Genomic DNA, 26,392 nt, shown 5'->3' with positions numbered 1-26,392 from the left:
GACGCGGGGCGATCTGACCCCGGGGGGTTCCCCCACGGTGACCTGGCCCGCGATCGGGGCTCACCGATCCGCGGGCGGGCCTGTGCCGTGGGGGCACTCTTTCCCTTCCGCCTCCGCCACGGTCTCCACCATGGCGGAGGCAGAAGAGACTCTCTCCACTGCGCATGCGCGGGAAACTGTCAGCGGCCGCTGACGCTCCCGCGCATGCGCCGCCCCGACATGTCATTTCCGCGCCAGCTGGCGGGGCAACAAAGGCCGTTTCCGCCAGCTGGCGGGGCGGAAATCCCTCTGCCGCCGGCCTAGCCCCTCAATGTTGGGGCTCGGCTCCCAAAGATGCGGAGCATTCCGCACCTTTGGGGCAGCGCGATGCCCGTCTGATTAGCGCCGTTTTGGGCGCCAGTCGGCGGACATCGCGCCGTTTGGGGAGAATTTCGCCCGAGATGTGTGCCACAAGCTGCCAACACATCTGGTATTACAAGTTGGTCAGTTTACAATCAGGACATGCCAAGACAAACCTCCTACAGAATTTCATATCTGCTGATATCAAGAATTACTTTAAAAATGAACTGAAACTTGTAACTGGCTCTTATCATTTGCATTTTTATTTCGCCACGAGCACAAATGACGATGTAGGCGCAAAATATCATGAAAGTCAGGAAACAAAAATCTCGTCAGCGAGATCTCATTTTCTGATTCTCTCCGTCCCTCGCTGGTGGCATAACGAGGTTCCTGCCCAGGAAAGGTGGGAACCTCATCTCCATATATTTAAATTTTTTAAAGAATGATTAGCGGACTTCCCGGCCAAATCGTCCCCCCACCTTTGGAATTCTCTCCTCATCGACGAGGCGGCACATCGGTGAGGTTTAGAATTGCTGTTCGCAAATATGAGGCAGTCGAGAGGAACCTGCCGGGAACGCACAAGTTGTAGCCCCCAGGGGGAACAAGACAAGCCTGGGCAGTACATGTTGCAACTATTTCAGTTGCAATTTAGTTTTAGCTAATTTAAATGTTTCAGACTGTGTCTCCGGCATCGTTTCTAAATTTAAATGCTGAGCTATCGCTGTAATTATCTTTAGCTTCCTCGCCTCTACAGTTAAAACCAATTGCAGCTCGGCCGCCAAATCCAAAAGCTTTTTTTCAGCCATTCTTTTACTAGTCACTCCTCAAAGAAAACTCCTGACCCTCAGACTCACGGAGTTGGATTTGCCGCTGTCGGGTTTCTCTGTTGCGCTGGCAGTGCACCCATGCCTGGGGATTTCCCGACAGCGTGGGGCTGCCCACAATGGGAAACTCCATTGGCCAGCTGGCGAGACGGAGAACCCTGCCACTGGTGAGGGCGCGGCACACCAGAAAACTGGTGTGGCGGGACGGAGAATCCCGCCCACTATCTTTAAGTTCAATAATGCCAAATCAAACTGGGAACTATACTTTTAAATCCCGGCAAGATCCCCCAATTTTGGTTACGGGATCGGACCAGACTCCAATTTATATTCGGAAACCGGACGAGTAACTCGAACAATTTTTCAATTTGCAAAAGTATGAGGAAAGGATTCTTCACCCCAGAAGTGATTCCACTGACAAATAGGGGTCTTTTATATTAAAACAAACTTTATTATTAACCATATTAACATCACAGAAAAATAGCTCCAACAGTTTAACAGTTCTGAAAAAAACAGGGAAACACTTTAACTATTACCTTATACCTTCTATATTTCCAATTAAGCAAAGCCCATTATAGATCAAAGCCTTTTCTAAATGAAGTTAGCAAATAGAGGGATACTTTCTGTACTCTTGTGTAGAGCTTTTTTGCAAAGACTGCTTGGAGAGAGGGAGAGAGAGACTATTTCAGGAACAGCCTGCAGATCCTCTGTCTTTGTCAGAATAAACATTCCTACATCCAAATTGGATTGCTGCAGACCTGGCTCCCATTAGTACATAATCTCTATCCCACTCATATCCCATCACCTGCTTACCTAAGTCTAACACAATGGGCTCGATTCTCCGCCACCCGCCGCCAGTGGCGGGATCCCTATTCCGGCAGAGAATTGGGCGTGCAGGAAATATCAGGATTGGCACCCTGATTGTGATGCTCCAAACCCCCCCCCCCCCACTAGCGGCATGATTGAGGTTCTCGCCCGTGCGCCAGTGGGAGAATCTAAATGGATGCAAATGGATCTTAATGACCCATTCACTTAGCGGGCTGGGCACCAGAATCTCTGGGGTTGCATGAGTCTCTGGTCCTCTGGACAGGGAATCAAGTGGGCGGGATTCACTACAGGTATCACCAAACATGAACCTGGTGTGGTGGACCTCATGGTGAGCCAAGGGGGCAACCACTTAAGATGGTTGCCCACCCTCCCCCTGGAGACACCTTAAAATGGGAAACTTCCCCACGGACCCCCTAACTAAAGGGACTCTCTCCCACAGAGACCACCTGAACAGGAAGACCCCCACAGTGACCCCCTCAATAGGGACCCCCACAGGGAACTCCTAAATAGGGAAACCCCCTAACTAAATGGATTCCCCTAGAGACCCCCTAATTAAAGAGACCACTCCAGAGACCACCTAACTATAGGACCACCCCCCCCCCACACACAGATTTCCCCAGAAATGAGACAACTGTACCTTTCTGGAAGCTAGAGTGCAGTCTAGACAGGATTAGTGAAAAAAAACACAGTTCTAGGATACACCTGGAAGTACCAAGTGTCCATTCCTGGGAATAGAACAGCTGAGACCTGTGTTCAACCCCCTCAGATCCTTTATCTGCAAGCCATTCATTTATTTCTCATAGTGGGCTATGATTGACAGCTTCCACAAAGAGCTGAGGGCATTGCTTCATTCATCTTCTTCATGGATGAGTAACTCTATGTGTTGCAACCACAATGTTTACAAACATCAACCACATCAAAGAGAGTTAAGTGCTGTCAATTTCCAGTTCAGCACTTCAAAATGACACAAGCATGAAGGGCATGATTGGAATGCACTAGACTGCACCCCCACCCCACCCCAGTCTTTAAACTGCTGTGGAATATTGGCTACCTGCCAGGATTCCTGCGGGCTATTTCTTCTTTCCATGGGGACATGTATAGTTTCACCATTTACAATGGAGGATTATCAGAGACTTTCAACATCAGCAGTCCTGGTGACAGTTCTCTTTGGCATACTTTTTCCCATGCTGCTATTGTACGCTTTTGGCAACTCAAAAGAAGATGCCTATCTGAATGTAAGAGCTGACAGAAAGTTGTTCAACTAGGCAAGATTGCACGACAAGATCAATGCATCTAATGTCCTATTTTATGAATTGCTGTTTGCTGATGATGTAGCATTGGCATCCCACACTGAAGTTCACGTGCAACAGCTTGTGGAACATTTCCCCAGGCTATGCAAGGTACTGGGGCTGACAATCAATGTCAGGAAGACCACGGCTATGGGACAGGACATCAAGATTCCACCTTCCAACCTGTGCCTTAAAGCTGAAATCAATAGCAGGGTTGTCAAGGCTGCAGGTGTCACATCAAAGTTGAGAAGGTCAACTGCAAACTAACCGAAAATACAAAGTTCTGTGTGTACCAGGCTTGTGTTCTCAGCATCCTCATTTACCGTCGTGAGGCATGGAAAACTTATACAAGCCAAGAAACAGCTTCCTTCACTGCTGCGTCAGACAATTGGGCATCTGCTGGCAAGAGTGCTGAATATGGAGGTACACCAGTGTGCAGGGATCCCCAACGTGTCTGTCTCCTGAGTCAGTGTTACCTCCATTGGCTGAACCATGTGAACTGAATGGATGATAGCCGTATACCCAAAGACATGTTCTATGGTGAGCTTGCCATCAGCACAATAGTCAATGTATAGGAAGTCCTTGCTCCTGATTGGAGTGCCTGCAAGCAAGCAGTCAGGTAGGGCACGGTAAAAGGCAGAGGACAAAGAAATGACTAGATGCTGGAAAAGAGAACACACGGGAATTAAAGGGTATCTGTTTACCTCAGGCCAAAGGTATTCATCTTTGTCCGCTGCAGAAAGGATTGGCAATAATGAATCGGTCTCCACAGCCACAACAAATGATGTTCAATCCAGAAGTGACACACACTCTGGGGTACAGTCCATTGCCTCCAAGGCAAACGGATGCCAAAAGAAAGAGTGCCCTTCCTCAACCTTGTGAAGGGTCTGGTAGCCATCTGAGGGGGACTCCCAGTGGAAGGCGAGACTCCACACCACAATGTGGGAATGAAAGGCTGCAACCTCTTTCATTTGTACTCCTGTGAAGGGGTATTCCCTTTACTCTAATGGCCCTGCTGGCTTTGGGCCTCTTTATTTGCTTACTTCTCTGCAGAAAACCAAGCGAACCTCCATATTGAGATGGTCTTGTGCTCCTCAGACTGCCTTAGAAGAGCCAATCTTTCCTGATGGAGCTGCCAGTCTGACATTGCTATAAGCGCTTTGATTAGGGGTCACTATTTCCTTGGTATACCTGACACCCTTAATGGAAAGGAATTCCTGGAGGTTCTTCTTCATTGTCCATCTCCAGGAAATTACAATTGATGTCCTGCCAGAGACGTTTTGTTGTTCCTGCCCAGCAATGAGACTGATGACAGGATCATGACATAACTAGCAAAATCCAGCCAACTGTTTCACCTGGAAGGAAAATCCAAGACAGTGGGAAAGGAGGAGGTAAAAGGACAGAAGTTGTAGCTCCTGTCTTTGCATGGGAAGATGTCATGGGATGGGGGGTGATTGAAGGCAAACTGAATTTGTCATCTGCAACAGTTGCATTGCCAAAGCTACTTTCTTCCACTATTGAAACATTCTACTTCCCCCTTTCCAAAACCTATTGTTGTTCAGTGAATTGAATTGGCTTGAAAATTCTATCCTTGCTTTATAGTCCAATTATGACGAGGCGGGAAGCTGGCACAGTGGGTAGCACTGCTGCCTCACGACACCGAAGACCCAGTTTGGATCCCAGCCCCGGGTCACTGTCCATGTGGAGTTTGCATATTGTCCTCGTGTCTACGTGGGTCTCACCCCCACAACTCAAACATGTGCAGGGTAAGTGGATTGGTTGTGCTAAATTGCCCTTTAATTAGAAAAAAAATGAATTGGGTATTCTAAATTTATTTTTTTAAATCCAATTATGACCTTGCAGCATCCATCTCAGTGATTTCCTTCAGCGTAACTGCTTTTACACACTCTTCTATATGTCCATGTTTCCACCTCCTTCTGCTCAGCACTCTTTTACACTGTGATCTTGTTCTCTAGAACTTCCTCTGTCAGAACCTTCAATTTCTTACCTGCTTTCAATAGCTTACACAAAATTCTTCTTTTATTCTGAGAATGTGACCATTTTCCTCCTGACAATAGGCCAAAACCAATTTCCCTCCCTTTATCATTTGGGCATCAGGCATCTCCAACCATTCTGAAAGCGATTGTTTTATTTTTGTTCACTGAAAGATCTGCAACGGAAATTTATGAAAAAACTGCTGGTTTTGCTTGTTTAACCCTTTCATAAACAGGTCCAAAGTTGCTGCATTATGTGGACTGATTTCAATAATTTATTGTCACTACCTCAGTTAGTTACCCTGATCTGTGAATAAACCTTTGTAAATTCAGTGCGTTGTAAACATGTCTGGCATGATTGCTATTACTCATTTTATTTCTGAAGTGCATGGAAAAGTAATAAAAATCCTACATATAATTCAGAAAAAATAAACAGCCTTATTGTTTGTTCAGGATACATGATTCCTGATTGCTTTGCACACAAGGTCACGCTTCAGCTCATGTGAAGTGTGGGCTTGTCTATGAGAGCTGTGTTCTTGTGCGAGACATGAGAAATATTATTGGGAGAAGCCAGGGTCTTAAGATACCTTCCACATGTGAGAAGTGCTATCAAAAAGTAGCTTCTTAAGTATTTAATGTGTTCGTAACATATTCAATTTCCACTGCTGATCAGAATTGGTAGGTAACTTATTTAAAGTAAAATGGGTTAATGCTTTAATTAAAATAGTGGAGAGATGATTTTAATATAAGTAGGCAAACATTTTGTGCATTATATATATATGTATTTTCAGGCTCACGGTCTTTGCATTTAGAAAATCTATGAGGACGGCCAATGCAATTTTTAATTGCACATTTTATGTTTTTTAAAATTCTTTTGTTAATAGTTCACAAATTCAGAGACTACTTTACAAGTTTGAGTTGTCGTCATGGTCACAGTGTACACCTCATTTTCAATTTAGTTTATTAACCATTGGCAAAGAATTAATCCTTAAAAAAGCAATCAATAGTTAAAAATTACTGTTCCATGTGACTACTCTTTAGTTTGTTGCATTTAAGGATTGGAGTACAGGTTGAAATAAATATTGTAGGCAGGAATGAAACTGTCTCTGTAACCTTGGTAATGTTAAGCACTGAAAGATAGAGAGCAGAACATTTTCAAAGCTTATTTCTAAACCTGCATTCTCATTGAATCCCCATTCTTATCGGGTAGTAACTCACTTGCACTCTCAAATCTAATGTACTTGAATTGCATTAGAAAATGCTGAATGGGTAACCGAATACCAGCATCAAAGGCACCATTACATTTGACCGGGTTCACCTGTACATTTCTTTTCAAGGTTTATCATCTCAACAGGATTAGGTATAGGATATTTTTTAGCGAGTTAATATCAGCTTTCTGATAAATTCTTTGTAGCAAAGCTTTTTTCCCCTGTGTTTGAAGAGTCGGTGTGTAAAAGGAACTCTCCTATTGTGTGACCACTGATAGCTTATACTTTTCCTTCTGTCTTACAGGATTGGATTGCACTGCCCATCTCCTGTACTAATGCCGACATTTGCAAGTAGACAGCAGAGTAGAAGTTTATTGTTTATAATATTTTACTGTCACTAAATCTTCCTCCCAATGGAACCTCAACATTTTAAGTACAAATGTTTCAAGTTGGATACTTCAGTTATTGCTTTATTTTAACCATTCAGCTTCATATTTTGGAACACTGTGTTGTCTAGTAATGACTTTATGAACTTATGCACTCACCCATCATTTCCTGAATTGTGAACTTCACAGAGTGTCTTTATAAATGACCATTTTCAGGAAATGCCACATCAAACTCACCACATCATCTTGTCATTTGCAGCAAGGTACATCTGGAATTAGAACTATAGAATGGAATAACAACGTAACACATGGCAGGACCTGCCCTCCAGAAGCTATCAGTTAAAATGTAGGCAAATTAAAATTTTGTGCAATTGATGAAAACATCTAATTTAAGGTCCGCTGCAAGATTTTTCATTTATTATATTAGGCATTTGAGTGAAGAAGTGTGGTGTAGAAATAAGTAACTGTGTTCATTATGCTTTTAATATCATGAACATAAATCACTATTTCTGAGAGTGTGGTTACGTTTATTCACCTTCTTTGATATTTTTGTTCAGTAAAATCTTTTGATTTAAACCAGGAACCTTGTGGCTTCATTCTTTTCAGATTTTAAATTGTAAAAGAATAAATAAACATGTTACTGGTCTCTATTGCATAACATTACACAAATCCAAGCCATCTGCCTTTGTGTTGTTGCCAATCGGCACCGGAGTAATGCGGCCAATTAATAATGATGCACTTTAGAGTCGCCAGGTATTAAATGATACCACCGCAAGGTTTTACTAGATATCGATCAAAGACCAAACAACCAGTTAGTTAGTTCAAGTTCAATGATAGTTTATTTACACACAAGAATTACTTCGACATGCAACATAAAACACTACAAGCTAAATTACACCTAACACTACAGCAACCTGTACTTAACTTCAGGCACCCGGCTTTATGCAGAGGAACAAGGCCTTTGTTCGGATCTTGTGTGGCTGGGTCTGGAGAAGTGACTTCGTTTCTGCTGGGCTCATCCATCTGGTAGCGATCGTTGGTCTTGAACTTGCTTCTGGTCGTGGTGCTGCAATTGGCGTCAGGCGTAGGCCGGGCCAAGAGAGTGCCGGTGCGCCGGGGCCAAAAGAGACTGAACACATGGAAGTGTCTCTTTTTATCCTTCGGGGGTTTCACGCTCTTTTGGGCGGTCCTTAGCTTTGGACCCAATAATTCGTCAGGCTTTGATTACTGCCTTCGATTTTAGCCAATAAAGGGGCATGTGCCTTGATGGCTGGGCGTGTCCTGAGTGGTCATTGACCTTGGCTGTTTGGGCTTCCTGGATGAAGGGAGTGGTGCCGATGAGTTTGGATCTGTATCTGATACCTGAGTACAAAATGGGCCATTAGAATGAAAATCGGCTGGGGGTTTCTATAGTGTCTGGTTATCTAGTGGCAAATATACACTTAAGCTCTGAGTTTGTCTGGATCCTGCATTGGCCATATTTCCTGTGATTCTTTGCAGGTGGCCATGTTTCCCTTTGTAAATGGCCATCCCAGATGGCTACATCCCATCGTTTTGATCCCAAACGCGAAGCATGGTGGATCACACTATTGGTCTTTCATCCGCCTTCGGTGTGCCGGTTACCCTTGGTTAAGGACAGGTTCTACACTACTTTGTCCTATGTTTTTGGAGCATTTACCTAAGTTTGTAATACATCACACATTCATAAATTCTAAGGGGCCACTGTAAACATTTAACCATACATTTAACTTCTTTACACAAGGGGAACCTCTAACTGTCATTACCTAAACTACACTCATGCTGCTGGCAATTAACAAAAAGGAACTTATATTACAATACGAAAATTTAAACAACAACAACAGCATCACATTTCTACCTAACTCATTACATTTACAGAAAACGCAAACATCATGAAAAAGGGGTTCAAAATGTTTGTGGGGTCTGTTGAATTCCAAGAAAAGGGGCTCGGAGTGTGTATATCGGGGAGCGGGAGGCTCTCCTCCACCAATTGCGGAGTCTAAGTGTCTGAACGACACTGCAGAGTATTGCTATTACCAAGAGGGCTTCTACTGTATCGGAGAGGGAATACCATTTTACAATGTTTTCGCACCATGTGGGGGTATCAGTGTTTATCTCTATATGTGGTGTGGTGTCTGGGCTAGGGGTATCGTGTTGTGTGGTCATGTTCGGGGCCGGTGTGGTGTGGGGTACAAAGGCTGTCAACGCGCGCAACTGTAGGGAACCAACGATGATCATAACGGAGGTCATCAGTTCTGTCTTCATCTTTTTTTTTTGTTCTTCGTTCTTCGTATATTCCTGAGGGTGCAAGCATAATATCTGTTATTACCCTTGGTTAATATCTCATTTTGTTTTCTTTCTCTTCTGAACTCCAATTACCCATTACAATCGTCAACATGTGTGACTCCCTCTTTTAAAAAAAAAACATTTAGGAGATAAGACATTCGGAAAAAATAATATTCTGTTAAAGTGCAAGGAATCTGGTGCAACTGCATTGACCGCAGCTTGTGGTCAATGCGTATAGCAGCAAATTTTGTCACAACCGTGTGTGTTGAACATGTAGATAGCAGTTGGGGTAGCGACCAAAGAGTTGCTAAAAGTAAAGAATTGAGTGCAGAGACTGTGACAAAAAGCAATCTTTAAACCACACGAAAGAGCAGATAAGGTGAAACAAAGACCTGCCAAGGACAGTAAGGAGTGTTCAGAAATTTTCCAAATTACTCACAATGATGGGAACATGGGGTGCGTGTGAGCCGCGGCAGGGCAAGAATGGGTGGACTTCCTCGGGTAGGGCGGTGATCGGTGCCGTTGCTCCACTACCCGAGCTTGGCTGACCGAATACGTAGGGGGGCCTCAGGCAGGGTGGGGATTAGTGGTGTTACTCCACTGCCTGGGTGACTTTACATGAGCGGAAAGAATTTGTAACATATGGACTCCGACAATGTGCAGAAGAGTAATTATGACTGCACCAAGAAATTTAGTGAATGGGCGACATTAATTAAAACATGTGAGACCGGAAGAATAAAGTGTATCAAGAAATTCCATGTCGAAGTGACAATAGCTAAAACCATGTAAGATCAGAAAGAAAGAAAGCGGGCAGGCTCCATCAGGAAATAGGACACCGTAAATCTCAGCCGGTTCCTTTTTCGCATCATCTGGACACCTCAGAGTTCAGTGTCAAAAAGCGTCGCGAAAGCGTTACCGTAATGGGAGTCAGACTCTGAGTCATCACCATCTCCCGGTTGCCAAACTCGTGTCTGGCGTTTTCGTGCCATGGCCGTGTGTGCCGTTGTGGGATCCGAATCATCGTTCCGTATTAATCAACATGAGTTATCGTGGTGCCAATGGGAAATTCTTTGGTCATGAGGGGCGGTAGCTGCAAAGGACAAATTTCTCTTGTCGGGCAGTGGCGGTGGCTCTGGTTGTGGCAATGAAAGGGGGTATAGGGAGCCAAACATGTCTTGGTCGTGGTTCCAGGGGCTGGAGCGGCTGGAGCCTGGGCGGTTGTGCCATTGGTCGTTGATTTCAAATAAGTCTGGAGTGCTATCGTTAGCTTCTGAATCAAGTTCAAGGTGGAAAGTCGTTCCTGTGGGCGGGGACAAGGTCGGGTCTGTGGGCGTGCTGTCCTGGCTGGGGAAGGGTCAGTCTAGGTTGTCAGTGGGTGCGGCGTACTCGTCTTCCATTGCCAGGGAGACGTGGTGTGAGTGGCTGCATTGGGTTCCATAAACTATAAGCTGGTTGATATGGAACCAACCTGATTTTCCATTAGGGTACGTTATTTTGTATACAGAGGGGCTCACTTTATCCGAAATGGAGTAGGGTCCTGCAAATTTAGGGGAGAGGAGCGAACTTGGGTTGTATAGGGAAACCATCACTTGCTGACCGATTGTATACTCTACTGTGTGGACTGTTTTATCAAAGCAGGCCTTACTCTGCTTTTTCCTAGTGCCTAGTCAGACAGTTGCAGCGAGCTGGGCAGCTTTAATATTTTCCGTGACCTGTTGGACTGCTTTTTCATGGGTGAGGGCGGTGACTGTGGGGCTGGCCAAATCAAGTTATTGAATAATCAATAATTATTCAGTTCCTTTCATGGGTAGTCCGGTCATGAGGGTGTGGGGGGTGAGTCGTGTGGAACTTGATATTGTGTTCCTAATAAACATAAGGGTGAATGGGAGAACCGTGTCCCACGTGGTGTTGTGCTGTTGCACCATTTTCCTAATACTAGCTTTCAGGGTCCGATTCATACGTTCCACAATGCTGCTGGATTGTGGGTGATAAGAAATATGGAACTTCTGTTTTATGCCGAAAATTGTCAGGGCATTACAGGCATAACTCTGCCTGTAAAATGAGAACCTTGGTCCGATTCAATGCTGCGGGGGAGTCCCCATCGTGTAAATATCTGCTGCGTTAAAATCTTGGCTGTTGCCTTAGCCGTGTTTGTCCTGGAGGGAAATGCTTCCACCCATTTTGTGAAGGTGTCGATCACTACCAACACATATTTAAAACCATTTCTGCAGGGGGGGAGGGGACCAATGTTATCGAGCTGTAAATTCGTCCATGGGCCATTAACAGGTCGGGTGTGTCTTAATTGTCCTTTCCTGGAGTACCTTTCTGGATTATTCTGTGCGCAGATTAAACAATTGTCAACATAATGCGTGACGTATGCTTTTAAATCGGGCCACCAGCACAAAGGTCTTAAATGGGCAATGGTGGTTTCTATCCCCTGACGTCTGTGTCCATCGTGAAATTGGCAAATTATCTGGTTCCTGTCCTGGGTGGGGACCACATAAATTCCATTCTTTAAAATTATTCCGTCCTGTACCGTCAGTGTGTCCTTGAATTTCTCGGAGGGGGCTGGGAAGGTACCGTCTAAAATTTTTCTAACAGTGTCGTCTGCCTTTTGGGCCTGGGCTAAATCTTCGATATTTGTCTGTGTGACCTGGACTGCATGTATCGGCTCACTCTCGGGGGGGTTGCCAAAAGTGACCGTGTCATGATCCTGCCTTTGCTAGGGCGTCTGCCTTTACGTTACCGGGTGGGGACGAACGACGATGGCTTCTGACTTTTATTATGCCACAGATACGGTCTTTAGCTGTTTCAGGAATGTGCTTCAATAATGGGGCTGAGGGTAGGGGTTTACCGTCAGCGGATATAAATCCTCTAGATTCCCACAGGGGCAGGAATTCCGTCAAACTATTACAGACATATAAACTGTTCGAATATATATCTGCGGGGGTCGGGAAAGAATCTGGGTGCTGCACTACATATGCAATTGCGGCTAATTTGGCTGCCTGCGATCCTAAGTGACCTGGCAATTTTAGCGATATCTCCTCTAATGCGTGTCCCTGCGCATCTTCCACATAAATACCGCATCCTGTTATTCTTTTTCCATTATCAATGGTGGGGGAGCCATCTACATAGATTTTTAACGAGTTATCCGTGGTCGGGGAATTCTGATCTTTACTACCTACACGTGGGTGTAGCGATTTTGGAATAAAGGGTTCTGTGTGGTGTTTGGCTGCAATGATCTGGCACTCATGTGGGGTTCCTTCATACTGTAAATTATCCGCTAAAAATATGTGGGTCTTTGTCCATTTAACTGTGATGTCCCTGCCTTGTAAGAGCAGGGTCCAGCGAGCTGCTCTGATCTGGCTAACTGAACCGCCTTTTAACCTACCATCTAACAGTAACTGCGTTGGGGTGTGCTCGGTTAAAATCGTTACGGTGTTGAGGCCTGTGAGATATGCAAAATATTGAACTGCCCAAATGACTGCGAGCAAGTTCCATTCACAGGCTGTAAATCCTTGCTCCACTGGATCCAAAACTCATTTGGCATAGTTTATGGGTCCTAAATGATCATGTCTTTCTTGGAGTAGTATGGCCGATATGGTTCGGTCGGTAGTTGCTACTTCTATGGCGTATGGAGAGTGTGTGTCTGGTACCTGCAAAGTGGGAGCTGTACCTAGGGCACGTTTTAATGCATCAATGGCGTCCATGTGCTGTGGAAGCCATTCCCATGGGGCGTTCTTTTAAAGGAGCTCGGAAAGTGGGGCTGCCTTTGTGGCAAAACCGTCTACATGGTCCCTACAATACCCAACTAATCCTAAAAATGACCGGAGTGCAGTGACATTGTGGGGCAGAGGCAATTTAACTATCGATTCAATCCGTTTCTGTTCTATCTCTCTTTTTCCATGTGTGATAATGGTGCCTAAGTAAAGGACCTTTTCTTTTAGGATCTGGGCTTTTTTCAGGTTAACTTTACATTCAATTGAGTGTAGGAGACCTAATAATTCGGAAAGAAGCTTAACGTGCTCTTCCTTCGTGTCAGTTTGTGGGAGCAAGTCGTCCACATACTGAATGAGGCATTCGGGTCAGGAAAATTTGGATAGTCCGTTCACCAATTGTCGGTGAAAAATGGAGGGGGAGTTGTGGAAACCTTGCGGAAGGCATGTCCATGTATATTGCTGTCCTTGGAACATGAAGGCGAATTTGTATTGGCAATTCTTATCAAAAGGAATGGACCAAAGTGTCCCAGAGTGTGTCGCAGACCCAAGTTGGGGAGTCCGAACACCATCAATCTGTGCTATTGGTCGCGGCATGACCTGATCGGGCGCTAACACCGTGTATGGGCCGAACATTGTTCCTAGGTGGGGCGTTCGATTGCTGGTTCCGTTGCTGGTTCAGGGGGGCGTTGCATTTGCGGGCATAATGTCCCTGCTATCCACAATTATAGCATCCTCGTGGTGCCTGTGCTCTGTGGTGCTGTCCTTCATTTCTACCCTCATTTACCCATGCCGGGTGCTGATGTGTCCTTACTGGATTCATAATCGCTTCTGCCTTCTCCTGATCTGCCTTTCTGTGTAGGGATTATTCCCAAGCTCTGGAGAGTCTCTTTAAAATCCACACTTCATTATGTGTGGCGTCTGCGGGGTCATAATTTACACAGGCTTTTCGACCTGCTTCTGTGGCGTGGGAGACTAAAGTGGGGGCCCATTTGGTTGTGTTGTCGTTATCTAAGTGTGCGCGGACTAAATCCCCAAAGACCACTTTAAAGTGTATCCAAAGGCGTCCTGCGTATGCAGTCGGATGCTCTCCCTTCTTTTGTCTACAATGGTTTAGACCTTCTACGGGGTCTCCTCTGTTGTAACCAATTGCATCTAAAATAGCTGCCTTCATGCCCTGGAGGCTTCCTCCTCCTACATTCTGTGGGTCTGGTAATGCTGAGCTAATGGATGGGTCAAGTCTCATTACTATAAGCTTCACTTCCTCTGGTTCGTCCAGACCGTACATAACTTTCTGTTGTCTTACTCGCTCAATGAAATGATGTGGGTCTGCTGTGGGTTGGAATGGGTCTATTTAGTTGCACACATCTCTCAATTGTGTGATGGTTAGTGGAGTGGTGTAAACAAAATTGTGCTCATCGTCAATCGGTGCGTGGTGACTGGATTCATGGGGTTGTGTGCTGCCTGTGCAGTCGGTGGTGCGGGTGCTTTCCTTTTCGGGGCCTGGGGGGCTCTATTCTGATTGTCAGTGTCTTCTCATATCTATGGGCAGTTTCATTGAGTTCCTGCCAATTGGGGCCATTTTCCTGATCTAAATTTGGTCCAAAGGTGTCTCTGAATCCGTTGTGCACTGAGAGCAGTGACTGCAACTTCTCTATTTGTCGTCTGCATTTGGCATGATCTACTGAACTCTGCCTTTGTTCCGTTGTGGAACTATGGAGTGCTCGTAAAGCTGCCTTCAAATCTGCACATTGTTTCTTTAACTGTTCTATCTGCTGTTCCGTCTCTTCTCTTACCAAAACTGCGCGTTATGTATCTTGGTCGGCCTTATCGTATTGTGTCTGAAAGCTGCTTAGGTGAACTAAACAAGATTGGTGTGCCCGTTTGACATCAGCCATCTCCTTGTCTTTAGCTGCTAGCTGCTCCCGGAGTTCCTCATTAGCTTTCTTACATTCACTAAAATTTCCCTATCTCTTCTCCTCTTCCTCTCCAAGCTGTCTGCGGAGCGTCCTCACGACCTCCTCTGTGCCTCGCAATTGTGCCAGACAGGACACGATTGCCATCGGCTTACGGACCTTTCCTACATTCTTTTTATGTATCTCGGTTAGGTTATCCCACCAGGTTTGGCCTATACTACCTGGACCTGACTCTTCATTGGAACCAAACTTGGACCAAATGGGCCATCATTTCCCCTTCAAGTACTTCTGTAATTCCTCTTCCCATATGGGGCACTGCTGTGCTCTACTGGTCGCTGCGACCTTGGGTTCCTGTGGATTCATCAGGCGTTCCTTTGCTGCCATTTCTACTAGTATCTCTTTTCCTACCGTAATCTCTGTTTCTCTACCGTAAATTTGGGACAGGGGGAATAAGGCGGCGATTCGAACAGCAGGTATGGCCTAAGCTATTTTCCGGTTCACAATACTCCCGATAGTTTTATGCAACAAAATCTAACGAGTTTACCTTATATCCCTGTTAGTACGCATGCAAGTTAATACACACTTTCGAATCTTGAAGATTTGATCGATACGGGCCTTACACTTGTGGTTTCTTTCACTTTTCTCAATTGGGTTTCTAATTCAATGTTTTGTGGGTTCTCTTGGAGTGACAAAATCACTTCTAGGTCGGGTCCCATCAGAGTTCGCCAATAATGTTGCCAATCGGCACCGGAACAATGTCGCCAATTAATAATGATGCTCTTTAGAGTCGTCAGGTATCAAATGAGCCAGGAGGGGACATGAGAAGTCTTTGGCAGGTAGGATCAAGGATTTTCCATTTCTGAGACTATGCCGTTGACGTTGGCGCAGAATTCAATGACTTTCATGACAGCAAAACTGGTGCCGAAACTGGAGCGATTCAGTGACTGTGGAGGGGCTAGCACCGGCGCCACATGAAACACAATCAATTCCAATGGAAAACAGTGCGGGATTTACCAGGTCTGTGATTGACACTCGGGAGGCTGACAAGCTGCAGCCAGATATACACATTACAATCCCCCCACACAATCATCCCAGCCAACAAGATGGCACTGGTTGTGCTGGAGCGCACCCATACAGCTGATGGATCGGCTGGGGCCAGAGGGCACCTAGTGGGGTGTCCTGGGGGGGACACCCATAGGACCCATGACCCTAAGTTCACAGCGGGCTGTCAGCGGCGTGTGCAGCTGCATGGCTGCCTTTCTGGCTGCAGCAATGGTGCTCCGTGCCGTATACCCCGACCCCACAACCCACCTCCTGGCCATTCCCCGCCAGTCACCCCGGCTCTGGCAGAAGCTCCCCAGCCAGCGGCACGACTGTCAGCAAACTATGCCGACGTTGGACACTTTTCATACCCCTTCTTTCTCCCTTAGCAGCCACGCCGCTGGTTTCATGATTTTTAAAAGCACAAGTGAACCGCGTCTACGGGAACTCGGCCCATCGGCGACAGAGAATCGCGGAGGCCCCGGAGAATACCGGGGCAAGCCTGCTAATGACATGAAAACGATGTTTACTGTACGTGCATTCCATCCGCAATGACGCCGCTATCGAGGTGACGGAGAATTGCGATTTGGCGTCAAATCAACCTCCACGTGATTTTGGCGTGGAAACTTTTCTCCGCCCAATCGCGTTTCCCGATTTCGGCGTCAGCCAACGGAGAATCCGGCCCAACATATTTCAAAGTTAATTTAGGCACAATCCTCACAGATACAATGCTGGAAATTAAACCATAGTTTAAATTAATTTTATGCAATAGAGCAGTTAAACAATCTCTATGAATAATGTGAATCAAAATGCAGCACGGTGGCGCAGTGGTTAGCATTGCTGCCTCACGGCGCCGAAGTCCCAGGTTCGATCCTGGGTCTGGCTCACTGTCCGTGTAGAGTTTGCACATTCTCCCTGTGTTTGCATGGGTTTCACCCGCACAACCCAAAGATGTGCAGGCTAGGTGGATTGGCCACGCTAAATTGCCCCTTAATTGGAAAAAATGAATTGGGTATTCTAAATTTATGGGGAAAAAAATGAATACGTGAATCAAAACATTTTCATGCAGGAAACTTTCCGGAGGGAAAACCCCATCACCTTCCACTATTTACAATTGAGCTGATGCCGTATGTCTAAGTATATTAATTTGATTGTCTGCTTTAGTGGACCGGAATGACGATATTTCACCCTTAAACATTGGGACCAGTTTCGGGGGGAGAAGGGACCAGTACAGACTGGACTGTTTAGACCAGGGGAGCTCTGAGAATTATATCCTCGGGAGATTATTTGCTAGAGTGGTTGGGGATGGTTTAAGCTAAAATGGCATGCGGATAGGAACCTATACAAGGAGTCCAGAGAGGGGAAAATGCGAACAAGAACAAAAGACAAAAAAGAGAATAAAAAAAGTGATCGGCAGAGCAATCAAAGACCAGAATCAAACAGGGCCACAGGGAAAATAATAGGAACTGGACAAGACTTTGCAGTTTAATGCTCGGGGCATTCACAGTAAAGTGGATGAAACGGGCGGCACGAAAGTACACAGGCGGCACGGTAGCACAATGGTTAGCACTGTTGCTTCACAGCGCCAGGGTCCCGGGTTCGATTCCTGGCTTGGGTCACTGTCTGTGCGGAGTCTGCACGCTTTCCCTGTGTCTGCGTGGGTTTACTCCAGGTGCTCCGGTTTCCTCCCACAAATCCAGAAAGCCATGTTGCTAGGTGAATTCGACATTCTGAATTCTCCCTCAGTGTACCCGAACAGGCGCACAACGTGGCGACTAGGGGCTTTTCTCAGTAACCTCTGATGTGTTGGGTGCTTTGGATCCGTGGAACACATACAGGCTACCAACACTTAAGATAGAATAACACTATTTTATTAAGATAGAAACTGTTGAACATACTTTCACTGTGGGTTAACACGATATTAGGTTAAACTAAAGATCTATGCCTATCCTAACCAGTCTATGCACTCAGAACATGGTGAAGATCTGTGCTGTAAGCTCTGTCCTTCTAAGAGGCTGCATCCTGAATGAGCGGGAAAACTGATGCCCTCTGTCTTTATAGTGAGTGTGCTCTAACTGGTGATTGTGTGTGTTGATTGGTCTTGCTGTGTGTCCATCAGTGTGTGTGTCTGCACCATGATATACTGGTGTATATTATGACATCCCCCCTTTTATAAAAAACTGTATGTGTGTGGCAATAAATAATGTGTGGTGATAATGTTCTGAACTACGTGTGGGGTGCGAAGACATATTTACAGGACCACGTACATGAGAACTAAGCTATTTACATGGGAAGGTGCTTGGTGCAGAGAAGCAGTATGCAACAAGAGTAACGAGATCAACATTATATACAAACAAGGGAAACGATCAAACAAAGGAACAAAACAATTCAGGGAGTCCAGAAATTCAAAAAGTTCATAAATTTAGTCTCTGAGGTGGGCGATGAATTCTGGTTGACCGCCTCAAGGGTGGGTCGCGAGCCGCCGGTTCAGGAGCGGGCTGGACTGCGTCAAAGTCAGGGGGAGGCAGAGTGACATGGAGGTCTGCATAGTCCGTGGCAGGGTCAGCAGGATGGCGAGGCGACACTGGAGGATCACGTGGCGAGCGTGGAACGAGACGAAGGGCACGTCGATTGCGGCGCAGAATAGAGCCACCCGGTAGACGAACCAGGAACGAGCGGGGGGCCACCTGCCGAAGGACAACAGCGGTTGCAGACCAGCCACCATCCGGAAGATGGACGCGGACGTTGTCATCTGGAGCCAGAGCAGGGAGATCAGCTGCACGGGAGTCATGAGCCGCCTTGTGCTGTGCACGAGACAGCTGCATCCGGCGAAGGATCGGAATGTGGTTGAGGGCTGGGACATGGATGGACGGCACTGTCGTCCTCAGGGTGCGACTCATGAGTAATTGGGCTGGTGACAGGCCTGTGGACAGTGGGGCGGAGCAATAGGCCAGCAAGGCAAGGTAGAAATCAGACCCAGCATCGGCAGCCTTGCATAGGAGCCATTTGACGATATGTACTCCATTCTCTGCTTTGCCGTTGGATTGGGGGTACAGGGGACTGGATGTCACATGGGCAAAATTGTACCGCCTGGCAAAGTTGGACCATTCTTGGCTGGCGAAGCAGGGGCCATTGTCCGACATAACCATGAGCGGGATGCCGTGTCGAGCAAAGGTTTCTTTACATGCACGAATGACTGCAGACGAGGTGAGGTCGAGGAACCGTATCACCTCCGGGTAATTCGAAAAGTAGTCCACGATCAGGACATAGTCTCTACCCAGCGCGTGGAACAGGTCGTGCCCACCTTGGTCCATGGTGATGTGAACAACTTATGGGGCTGCACGGTCTCATGTTGTTGGGCCGGCTGGAAGCGCTGACAAGTGGGGCAGTTGAGCACTGTGTTGGCAATGTCTTCATTAATGCCGGACCAGTACACTGCCTCTCGGGCCCATTGGCGGCACTTTTCCACGCCAAGATGGCCCTCGTGTAGTTGTTCCAGGACAAGCTGGCGCATGCTATGCGGGATGACAATGCGATCCAGTTTTAGAAGAACCCCGTCTACTACCGCCAGATCATCTCTGACATTATAGAATTGAGGGCATTGGCCCTTGAGCCACCCATGCGTCAGGTGGCGCATGACACGCTGTAGCAAGAGGTCAGCCGCCGTCTCGCGGTGAATTTGGACGAGGCGTTCATCTGAGGCAGGTAGATTGGAGGCCGCAAATGCCACATGGGCGTCAACCTGGCAGACAAATCCTGCTGGGTCACATGGAGTGTTGACTGCCCTGGAGAGAGCTTCAGCAATGATGAGGTCCTTGCCTGGGTTGTATACCAGCTGGAAGTCATATCGCCGGAGCTTGAGAAGAATACGCTGGAGGCGAGGCGTCATGTCGTTCAAGTCTTTCTGTATTATATTGACCAGCGGGCAATGGTCGGTCTCGACGGTGAATTGTGGAAGGTGGACATAATCGTGAATTGAGGAAGATGGACATAATCGTGAAATGTAACAACACCGGTCAGAAGGCCCAGACACTCCTTTTCTATCTGCGCGTAGTGCTGCTCCGTGGGGGTCATCACGTTGAAGGAGCACTGCCCCAATGCCGGATTGGCTGGCATCGGTCGAAATTTTGGTCTCTTTTGCTGGATCAAAGAAAGTTAAGACCGGGGCCGTGGTCAGTTTTGCCTTGAGTTCCCTCCATTCGCGCTCGTGGGCAGGGAGCCATTGGAAGTCTGTCGTCTTCCTGACCAGGTTCCTGAGAGCCGTGGTATGAGAGGCGAGGTTAGGGATGAATTTCCCTAAAAAATTGACCATGCCCAGAAATCGTAGGACCGCCTTCTTGTCCTCTGGTGTTTTCCTAGCTGTGGTGGCAGCTGCCTTGTCTGCATCCGGCTGCACACCCAATTGGGAGATGTGGTCCCTGAGGAACTTAAGTTCTATCTAACCAAAAGAGCATTTGGCCCTGTTGAGGCGGAGGCCATGCTCATGTATACGTCTGAATACACGCTGGAGGCAACTAACATGCTCCTGCGGGGTGGTGGACCAAATGATTATGTCATCGACATAGACGTGAACATTTTCAATACCTTCCATCATTTGTTCCATAATCCTATGGAACACTTCTGATGCAGAGATGATCCCAAACCGCATCCTGTTGTAACAATATCTTCCAAAAGGGGTGTTAAACGTGCAGAGTTTCCTGCTGGATTTATCGAGCTGGATTTGCCAGAATCCTTTTGAGGCATTGAGTTTGGAAAAGAGCTTGGCGCGAGCCATCTCTGTGAGCTCTTCGCGTTTGGGAATTGGATAGTGCTCTCTCATAATATTGCGATTTAGATCCTTGGGATCAATGCAACTTCTCAATTCGCCGGAAGGCTTTTTTACACATACCATGGAACTGACCCAGTCGGTCGGGTCCATGTCTTTGGAAATCACTCCTTGGTTCTGGAGGTCCTGCAGCTGCTGCTTAGGCGGTCCTTAAGGGGTGCTGGGACCCTGCGAGGTGCGTGCACCACAGGCATGGCATTCGGTTTTAATAAAATCTTGGAGGTGTACGGGAGCGTGCCCATGCCCTCGAAGACGTCGTGGTACTGGTTGATAATGGCGTCGAGCTGTGCCCTGAAGTCAGTGTCTTGAAAGGCAGACGTGTCAGCAGGGGAGAGAGTGAACTCTCTGAACTAGGTTCAACAGCTTGCATGCCTGCGCGACAAGCAGGGAGGCTTTCGAGGAGCCCACGATTTCAAAGGGAAGGATGGCTTTGCTTGACCTGTGCGTCACTTCAAGTTGGCATGAGCCGCTGGCAGCAAAGGCATTGCCATTATAATCTAATAGCTGGCAGGCTGATGGCAGGATGGCTGGTTTGACACAAAGGCTTTGGAGGTCAAACCGCGCAATGAGATTGGCGGAGGCACCGGTGTCCAGGCAGAATCGTATTTGGGACCGGTTGACCGTAAGGATGGCACACCACTCATTGGCCGGATCGATGCTGTATACCGATAGAGGCTGGATTCTTTGCTCCGGGGACACCTTGTTTTTTGTAATGATACCGACTCGAAAAGGTGCCTTCCGTTCCTCGGTGTCAATATCGGGTAGCAGGTCAGAATCGGGCTCTGTGACCGTGGGTTGAATGGCCCGAACATTCCTGCGAGGCTGGCCGGAGCGACGAGAGTTGGCAGGCTGAGCTGATCTGCATAAAGCAGCATAGTGGCCACGTTTGCCACATCGCAGGCATCGTCGGGATTTGGCACGACATTGCCGCTTTAAGTGGGCGGAGCCACAGTTGCCGCACGTTGTAGCGTCAGTACGTTCGCTGCGCCACCGCACATGCGCGGTGCGGTCGTACGTGGTGTGCGCCTGTGCAGTACGTTCGTCGACGTCGCCATCCCCTCGTTTGGTGCACACAAGCGGCGCGGGAGTCCGCGAAAAGCGTGCAAAATGGCCGCCCTCATCCAGGCTGAGGCCCTGGAGTTGCTCGATTGCTTGGCGCCATTCTGCCTCATGGGGACCTTGCCGCGCCATTTCAGCCGCTTGGATGTGGGAATACCGACTAGTGGCGTGTTCATGTAGCACGCAGGTCTCGATGGCAATCGCTAGGGGGTCCGACTGAACACCGAAAACGATCTGGTCGTATATTATGGAGTCGGAGGTGGACCCGTAATTACAGAACTGTGCAAGGATGTGGAGATGGGTGAGAAAGGACTGGAAATGTTCATCCTTACCCTGCAAACGCTGTTGGAATACATCGCGCTCGAAACTTTCATTCACCTCTATGTCGCAGTGACTGTCAAACTTAAGGAGGACCGCCTTGAATTTTGATTTATCTTCACCATCAGCAAAGGTGAGAGAAATCAAAATGTGGATGGCATGTTCCCCGGCCGTGGATAGGAAGAGAGCAATCTTCCTGGTGTCTGAGGCAGCTTCCAGGTCTGTGGCTTCAAGGTAGAGCTGGAAGCGTTGTTTGAATATCTTCCAGTTGACCCCTAGGTTACCGGTGATGCGGAGCGGCGGCGGCAGGCGGACGCTGTCCATTTTGCAGGATGGCTGTATGCTGGTGGAAGGCAGATCACTTGCAGGTAGGTCTAAGAAGTTCTAACATCCCTCAACTACTGGTACCATGATGTGTTGGGTGCTTTGGATCCGTGGAACACATACAGGCGACCAACACTTAAAATAGAACAACACTATTTTATTAAGCTAGAAACTGTTGAACATACTTTCACTGTGGGTTAACACGATGTTAGATTAAACTAAAAACCTATGCCTATCCTAACCAGTACTCAGCACATGGTGAAGATCTGTGCTGTAAACTGTGAGCTCTGTCATTCTGAGAGGCTGCTTCCCGAATGAGCGGGAAAACTGATGCCTTCTGTCTTTATAGTGAGTGTGCTCTAACTGGTGATTGGCTGCGGTGTTGTGTGTGTTGATTGGTCTTGCTGTGTGTCCATCAGTGTGTGTGTCTGCACCATGATATATGGTGTATATTATGACAACTTCATTGCAGTGTTAATGTAAATCTACTTGTGACAATAATAGATTATTATTAATTACTCGCGCAAATAGGTGTAAATGGGTATGATATAGTTGGGATTACGTAAAGATGGCTGCAGGATGATCAGAGGTGGAAATTGATCATCAGGAGTATTCAATATTTAGGAAGGACAGATAGAAAGGATCGGCAGTATGATTGCATTTCTGACTAAGAAGAAATTAACATAATAGTGTGGAAGGACATTAGCTTCTATGATGTGCAATCTGTACGGATAGAGCTGAGAAAATATAAAACTGGAAAGGAGGCCAAACCATGGCAGATAAGGGAAATTAAAGATAGTATTAGATCCAAGGAAGAGGCATACAAATTGTCCAGAAAAAACAGCAAACCTGGGGATTGGGAACAGTTTAGAATTCTGAAAAGGAGTGCAAAGACATTGTTTAAGAAGAGGAAAATAGACTGCAAGAGTAAGCCTGCTGGGAACATGAAAGAAAAACTGATTGTAAAAGCTTCTATAGGTATGTGAAAAGAAAAACATTGGTGAAGTCAAATGTAGATCTCTTACAGTCAGGAACAGGGCAATTTATAATGAGTAACAAAGAAATGGCTGACCAACTAAATAGATACTTTAGTTCTGTCTTCACAAAGGAGGACACAAATAACATACCAGCAATGGTGGGGAACACAGAGTTTAGTGAGAGGGAGGACCTAAAGGAAATCAGCATTAGTAGGGAAATGGTATTGGGGCGATTGATGGGATTGAAGTCCGATAAATCCCCAGGGCCTGATAATCCACATCCCAGAGTATTTAAGGAAGTGGCCCTAGAGATAGGGGATGTATAGATGGTCATCTTCCCAGATTCCATAGTCTCTGGAACAGTTACTACAGTAGCCAATGTGACCACACTATTTAAAAAGGGAGGTGGAGAGAAAACGGAATTATAGACTAGTTAGCCTGCTGCCAGTAGTGGGGAATATGCTAGAGTCCATTATAAAAGATTTAATACCAGAGCACTTGAAAAACAGTGGCAAAATCAGACAGAGTCAGCATGGATTTTTGAAGGGGAATTCAAGTTTTTTCAAATCTACTGGAATTCTCTGAGGGTGTAACTCGTAGAGTTCACGAGGGGCAGCCAGTTGATGTGGTTTATTTAGATTTCCAGAAAGCTTTCAACAAAGTCCATATAAGAGATGAGCATGTAAAATTCAAGCGCATGAGATTGTGGTACTATATTAAGATGGATAGATAACTGGTTGGCAGACAGGAAACACAGAGTCAGAATAAACGGGCCTTTTTCCAAATGGCAGGCAGTGATTAGTGGGGTACTGCATGGATCAGTACTAGGAGCCCAGATATTTACAATATTTATTAATAATTTAGGTCAGGGAACTAAATGTAACATCTCCATTGGGGAGATGACACAAAGCTGGGTAGGAGGGTGAGCTGTGAGGAGGATGCAGAGATGCTTCAGTGTGATTTGGACAAGTTGAGTGAGTGGGCAAATGCATGGCAGATGCAGTACAATGTAGATAAATGTGAGGTTTAAACTCAGCCCAATGCATCACACAAACTTGTCACCCCCACATTGATTCTGTATACACCTCCCGCTGCCTCAGGAAGGCAGACGGCATTATCAGAGACCCCTCTCATGCAGGCATTGTTTTCTTCCAGACCCTTCCATCGGGCAGAAGGTACAGAAGTCTGAAGACTCGCACATCCAGACATAGGAACAGCTTCTTCCCCACAGCTACAGGACTCCTCAACGACACCCCCTCGGACTGATCTGTTCCCTGTCAGAAAACTATTCACGATGCCCTATGTTGCTCTTGCTCATGTATTTGCTTTGTTTGCTTTGTTTGGCCCCTTGTTCCACACTGTAACCAATCACTGTTCTGTCGATGTGCCGTTTGTCAATGTTCTCTGTTGATTATTCTTGTGTCTACTATGTACGTACTGTGTACGTTCCTCGGCCGCAGAAAAATACTTTTCACTGTACTTCGGTACATGTGACAATAAATCAAATCAAATCAAATCAAATCAAGGTTATCCACTTTGGTAGCAAAAACGAGAAGACAGATATTATCTGAATGACTATAGATTGAGAGCGGACTAGACAGGGTAGATGCAGGAAGGATGCTCCCGATGGCGGCAGAGTCCAGAAGCAGGGGGTCACAGTCTGAGGACACGGGGTAAACTATTTAGGACTGTTGAGATGAAGAAAAATGTCTTCACCCAGAGAGTGGTGAGCCTGTGGAATTCGCTACCACAGAAAGCAATTGAGGCCAGAACATGTTTTCAAGAAGGAATTAGATATAGCTCTCGGGGTTAAAGGGATTAAAGGATATGGGGAAAGCAGGAACAGGTTACTAAATTGGATGATCACAGTGAATGATGATGCAGGCTCTAAGAAGACATGCTATGCATGCCCACAAATTCTACAATTTTGGCTTTTAATTTCCAGTAATCTGCTTTCACTTGTGCTCTTCTATGACAAAATAACATGTTTGCTCCCTTGAATCATCGTTATTCTGCATCCTGCGTTTTTTTTACTAATCTGATGCGTATCTGTCTTTTGATTTCTGCTTTCTACCTCATTGAAACCATAATTTTGTTCCTTATTGACCTCTTATCTTTAGTTTCTGTTTAGGTTTGCAAACAAAGGCTTACTTCTACTCACAGACTTGTAAGACAATTCATAAAGGTCAGCCATTATAACAGCTGCCCTTATTTAGAAATGTTATGGTCTTTCCGGTGGGACCTTATTCCGAAAGGGAAACAATTTTTAAATTCTTCTATTAGCAGTACCTTTCTAATGTTTTAAAAACCTTGTTTAACCTTCATAGCCTTATGCCACCTGTCAAATCCCATTTCCTTTTCTGTAGCAAATGCCACAAATGTCTGATTCTGTTTCTTCTTTGAATTTCTAGACTTTTGCTTATAATCTTCTGGAACTAACTCAGAAGCATTGAGAACAGCAGTTTTCACTCTTTCATAATGACTAGATTACATATCTGAAAGAGATACGTATATTTCGAATGCTTTCTCCGTGAACATGCTTCGCAATAAAATCATCTAATGTTTTTTTGGCCTTTGCAACTTTGTAGTAATTTTCTCAAACAGCACACATTTCAACTCCTTGCTCACTGAATCGAGGCACGAGATGAACATTCTTTGAGAAATCAAAGCCAGGAGTTCAATCTGAGTCATCACTAGTTTTTTCTATAACCTCCTGTTTGCGTAATCTAACCTTTTTTTGTTGAGATTAAATTTCCTTTTCTCTCTGGAATTCAAAGTTTTCACTTCCCATTTTTTGCTCTTTCACTTTGGAACTCTATATTTTCCTGTTTATTTTTTCTTTGGAATTCCAATCAAACTTTTCGCATTTCTCTTTCCTTCTCAAATTCAATTTTTTCCATTTCTTCCTCCAATTCCAATTGTCTAATTTGCAGCAGAAACCTAGCTGACTGAACCTGCATGCTATTGACATTACTCTTTTCTTCCTCAAGGCTCGGGTGTCAAGCCAATACTTCAACAGTTTCTGCCCTTAAAGCACTCTTAATTCC

The 26,392-nt window shown here is 46.1% G+C and overlaps 1 long non-coding RNA gene across 1 annotated transcript in view; it reads left to right on the top strand.

Annotated features, from left to right (window-relative positions):
* The window catches only part of LOC140409044 (uncharacterized), a 136,166-nt gene extending 110,302 nt beyond the window's left edge, over positions 1-25,864 (top strand). The window contains exon 3 of the long non-coding RNA XR_011940267.1: positions 24,501-25,864. This is a non-coding gene — a long non-coding RNA (uncharacterized lncRNA). The remainder of the gene's footprint in view (positions 1-24,500) is intronic.
* The last annotated feature ends 528 nt before the right edge of the window (positions 25,865-26,392 follow it).

Source organism: Scyliorhinus torazame, chromosome 3 (assembly GCF_047496885.1).
Source record: "Scyliorhinus torazame isolate Kashiwa2021f chromosome 3, sScyTor2.1, whole genome shotgun sequence".
In the NCBI taxonomy this organism is placed as follows: Eukaryota; Metazoa; Chordata; class Chondrichthyes; order Carcharhiniformes; family Scyliorhinidae; genus Scyliorhinus; species Scyliorhinus torazame.
Note: the sequence above shows the minus strand (reverse complement) of the source record. Positions and strands in the feature narration are given on the sequence as shown.